General features: G+C 44.7%; 1 long non-coding RNA gene across 1 annotated transcript in view; it reads left to right on the forward strand.

Moving 5' to 3' along the window:
• Window positions 1-254: 254 nt before the first annotated feature.
• LOC123960483 overlaps window positions 255-5,262 on the forward strand; it is a 21,251-nt gene continuing 16,243 nt past the window's right edge. The window contains exon 1 of the long non-coding RNA XR_006822530.1: window positions 255-672. This is a non-coding gene — a long non-coding RNA (uncharacterized LOC123960483). The remainder of the gene's footprint in view (window positions 673-5,262) is intronic.

The following is a 5,262-nucleotide window of genomic DNA, read 5'->3' on the forward strand; positions in this document are numbered from 1 at the left end:
TGATTTTGATCATTCTGCTTTAGTCTCTGTGTAGCCTTGTTTATTTTATTAATCTGCATATTTAAGTTTACTTAGTATCTGTCTTGTCTCTTATCTTAGTTCTTGGTCCTGTGCCTTAGTTCATGTCTTAGTGTTCACTTCTGGTCTGTGTACTTCTGTGTTGTTTTGCCCATGTCTGCTCTGAGTTCTGTTTAATCCCAGCTTTGGTCTGTTTTCCCTCTTGGTTGTAGTTATTGGTGATCTGTCTGCTTGTGTCTGTATTAGTTTAGTGTCCAGTAACTTGTGTTGTCTGTTACCACCCAGTAATCTGCCTGCCTGCCAGCTCTCTATTTTCCCCTGCTGTCTCTCTGCCTGCCTGTCTCATTAGTCCTGATCCCTGTCACCTGTGTTGCTCCCACTCTGCTCGTTAGTCCCTGTGTATAAATGTTTGGTGTTTCTGTTTATTCACTGTCTGGTCATTTTAACGTGTATACACTCTGTTATGTGTTGTAGGAAGAGTGTGCTGCTGTCGTTTTTTGATGTTGCCAGTCCCTGCACTTTGTGAGCCTTGTTTTGCCTTTTCCATGTTATGGATTAAAGTCCCTAAACTGTATCTCCGCTCCTTGCATTTGGGCTCTCACCTGTTTTGCGCTCACCCGAAACCCTGACATAGCAGCATTTTCTTCTAAGTGGGTGAGCATGTTTTTACTAATTGTAGTAACTTAGCTTGTTTCTTATTTCACTGTTTTAATTATACTTCATTCTCCTCCTTACTTAAATGTCACTCACTTATTGAAGCTGCCTCCTTCAGTTCTCTTCACACTCAGACTTAACTTACCTCTGCTGCAAACACGTCAATGTGCCCTGTTTTATTCCATCTCTCGCTCCCTGTATGTCTGCTCCAGTGACTTTCTCCATCAGTAGGAGGCTATGTTGTATAAAGAACTTGTCTTCTGGACACCTGCGATTCTGTGCCACATGTTGAGGAGGCGTGTTGATTACATAGCCTATCAGAACAAAGCCAACGTGGTAGCTAACGAATGACATCTGCACTGGTGTGTTCACTGTCACTTTACCTGGTCCGTGCTTGTAAAATATCCACAGTGTCTTGGCTTGTAACATAATCACTGTGTTTCTCTGATAAATGCTACAATGTGTCACCAAATATACCTGGGCGGACTGCTGACGTAAAGTGTGTGTGTGTGTGTGGGGAAAAACTGACTGAACCGTTGTTTTTCTTTTTACTAGCCAGGTTATCAGCAGTGTCCACCTTGCACTGTCTCCCTCCATGTTAGAGAGTTTGTGAGGGAGAGAGAGGAGCAAACGCTGGCAGGACTTTATGGAAACATATTAATTAACTCAACATCAAACTATATCGGTATAAACGGTATTGTCTTTATTTTTTATTGTCTCTTTTGAAATGATATCAGTATACCCGATTATACCGATCTACTGCGCAGCTCTAGAACTAAAACGCAGGACTAAGAAGTAAAACCAGAAAACATAATGAGAACCAACACAAAATCATCACAAGAATAAACAAGGCAAAACAGTAGAACACAAGACATGGAACCAAAACAAGCCAAAATCCTTAAATCATAACACTCTCCAAACAACACTCTGAAGTAACAAGAGGCTGCATTCCCGTGAAACTGTCGTGGTTGCCTCACGCACACGCCCGCCCCTGCTGGAGTTGAATTGTCTTGTCTTTTTGTAAATGATGCGCAGCACAAATCATTGGAAGAGGGACTGATCCTCGCTGTTAACGAGTTTCCAGAATCTATTACTGACTACTAAATAGTTATCAGGACATCAACAGGTAGGAATGTGCATGGCAGAGCATCCACACAAAACTGACTGTATCAGGTAACCTTTAGTACAATTTTAACTAAAGTCAAATAGGCTACAGCTGTGCAGCGCACAGAAGCTGTTGCCATGGTTACTATCCATGGAGCGCCTTGCGGAGCACTGGTCTCTCTGTCTGATCACATGAGGAGCACCGAGCAACTAAGCAAACTATTGCACCACTACTCACCCCATGTGTAGGCTACTGTAAGGAGATGGGGGGCATGCTGAAATACTATACTATGACATCTTTATTTAAGATATCAGGGGTAGCATATTCTGATAGACTACAATAATAATGATGATATTGCTGACGATCAGCCACTGACTCGACGGAATGCCCAACAACAAGGTTGCAAAGCTTCATGGGCACATGTCCATAGGTTGCATGCATCGACAGAACAGGGGCACTATTTTGTGGTTTGGACTGAACATAAAAGCCTGTCAATGCTTGCTAGGTGGTCTCTGTTTTTAGGCAGGTTGAACTTACATCAACCTGCTGCGTGATGTTACAATAAGCCCTTTTTCTTCCTTTAACATTGGATACACCAGTCTTTTTACACATGCATGAGTATTCTCAGATCCCAGCACATCATTTAAAGAAATGGTCTAATCTATATAAAATGTTTCTATGAAAGATCCTTTTCATAATTTGTGTTCAAATTTAAATTTTTACCTCAAATTATATTTTACTGCCATGTTCAAACTTTTCCACAGTTATTTCAAGTGTTTTATTGTCTTCAGCAATGATTAGGAAGACAAAAATAACAGATATGCATATCTGAGTTATAGTTATAGTTACACTACTATATTAACAATACAATTTGGTGAAGAGCTCACTCTGTCAGCACATCCATTATCTACTGACCTTGAATTCCCAGGCAATGATTTCTGTGATGTAACACCTGCCTATGAGTGTGACCCCACCCCCCTCCTTACAGTCTAAAGATAGTCCCAGCAGCTGAGAGTCACAGAGAAGCAGCGACATCTAGAGGTTACTAAAGGAAACACACCAAACAGCCTGATGAGATAAAGGAGAGGAACTGCCACATGTAGATAATTATTATTGTTTTAAGACTAAAGAAAGTTTAAATCTCCTCCCACTGCCTTGGAGGCTGTCCTGGCCAACCTCAGCTGGCAATTGGCTGATATGGGGGCTGATTAAGCTCACCTGGGCCTTTTAGGGTATAAGCCCCTGTGTTCACTCTGTCTCTCCCTTCCTGTCCAGCTGACATCAACCTTGCATCACTTTCTTTTGGTTTGCACCTTTAACCCCTCTATAACACTCTCTCCACACATCTATGCACTGCTTTCATTGCTGATGTTGCTAATGTACACACTCCATTCAAAGTTTTCAGCCACGTGACATGCGTAGTGACCTGCAGGGCAAAACAACAGACCAACATAGTGGCTCACACTGCGACTCCCCCGCAGAGACGCCGCAAAAGCAGTTAAATTTTATTTGTATTACCTTTTATATTTAACAAAAAGAAAGATATGAACACAAACTGCAAGTGTTAGGCACTTCTGATCCATATAACATTACAGCAGGTCCCTGCCGCTTCTCGACTGCTGTAATGTTTACGTTTATCCCTCAGCTAACACAGCCCAGGCTCATCTCCACCTCGATTAGTGCATCCGAAAGCACAACAACCATCCAGCATTTTGGCAACGTAAAAGTCTCAAACCCAAATTAACAATGCATCACTTGCTTCCTGGTTGTGGGCAGCGGAAAATAACTTTTTTGCCCTCCAAGGGAGAGTTTTCCTTGAAATGTGACGTCACATGAAAACTATGAATTGATGGTTAGATTTCAGAATTAGAAACAGAATTAAAGCTGCAAGCAGCGTTGGGCGGGCCCTCGCACATGTAGCGCGTCGGGGGCACTATGAATATAAATTAATATTGTTGTGTAGATGTCTTCGGGGTGGGACATTTATCAAGCACGTAAAGTTTTGTTCAAATGTGAATATGTACACTGAAGTTACAACAACTTCCTGTGTCATGGCAAAGAGTTGAAATTGGACGCCACGCCACGGACATGCCCATTGATGAAAACTCACAGATAGCATAACTTTTCATCGTCAGTGCCTTTAGAAGGCACAGCAGAAATTTGAAATCAATCCGACTAAATCCCTAGGAGGAGTTCGTTAAAGTACAAAGTGTGTAAATCATCAAAAAATTGCCGTAAAATTCAAAATGGCTGACTTCCTGTTGGGTTTAGGGCATCACTCCAAGAGGCTTTTTGGTACGTCTTGACATGATACATGTGCCACAGAAATTTCATCCATGTAGGTCAAACGTGCGGCGGGGGCTGCTTCGTTAAAGGTCACTTCCTGTTGCCAGCAGATGGCGCTATGACTGTGGGTGAATGTCGGCATGTACATGTGTTCAGGGCGGGACTCTCATCCTACATGTACAGTTTGGTGCAGATGAGTGTCAGTGGGGGACCTGGGCCTTGTTGATGACGCTAGTTGCAGACGGGAAGAAGATGTTTTTGTGGCAAAGGGTTTTGGTCCTGATGGACCGCAGCCTCCTGCCAGAGGGGAGAGTCTGAAACAGTTTGTGTCTGTGGGTGGGAGGAGTCAGCTGCAATCTTTCCTGCTCGCCCCAGAGTCCTCAAGGCGTACAGGTCCAGAAGAGAAGGAAGATTGCAGCCAGCCAATCACCTTCTCTGCAGAGCAAATGATACGTACCAGATGGTGATGAAGGAAGTGAGGATGGACTCAATGATGGTGGTGTAGAAGTGCACCATCAATGTCTTTGGCAAGCTGCCACACGATGTACATCCTCTGCTGGGCCTTCTTGATGATGGAGGTGATGTTCAGCTCCCACTTGAGGTCCTGGGAGATGATGATGCCCAGGAAGCGGAAGGAGTCCTCAGTGGTGACTGAGGAGTCACACAGGATGATGGGGGAGGGTGGGGCTGGGCTCTTTCTGAAGTCCATGACCATCTCCACTGTCTTCAGAGCGTTGAGCTCCAGACTGTTCTGGCTGCACCAGGTCAACAGATGGTCGATCTCCCACCTGTAGGCGGACTCGTCCCCACCTGAGATGAGCCCAGTGAGGGTGGTGTCGTCCGCAAACTTCAGGAGCTTGACAGACTGGTGACTGGAGGTGCAGCTGTTGGTGTACAAGGAGAAGAGAAGGGGGGAAGAACGCAGCCTTGAGGGGAACCGGTGCTGATGGTCCTGGAGTCAAAGACATGTTTTCCCAGCTTCACGTGCTGCTTCCTGTCCGTCAGTAAGTCTGTGATCCACCTGCAGGTGGAGTCAGGCACGTTCAGCTGGGAGAGCTTGTCCTGCAGCAGGGCCAGGATGATGGTGTTGAAAGCAGAGCTGAAATCCACAAACAGGATCCTGGCGTAGGTTCCTGGGGAGTCCAGGTGCTGGAGGATGAAGTGAAGGGCCATGTTTACTGCATCATCTACAGACCTGT

Source organism: Micropterus dolomieu, linkage group LG21, assembly GCF_021292245.1.
Source record: "Micropterus dolomieu isolate WLL.071019.BEF.003 ecotype Adirondacks linkage group LG21, ASM2129224v1, whole genome shotgun sequence".
Taxonomy (NCBI): domain Eukaryota; kingdom Metazoa; phylum Chordata; class Actinopteri; order Centrarchiformes; family Centrarchidae; genus Micropterus; species Micropterus dolomieu.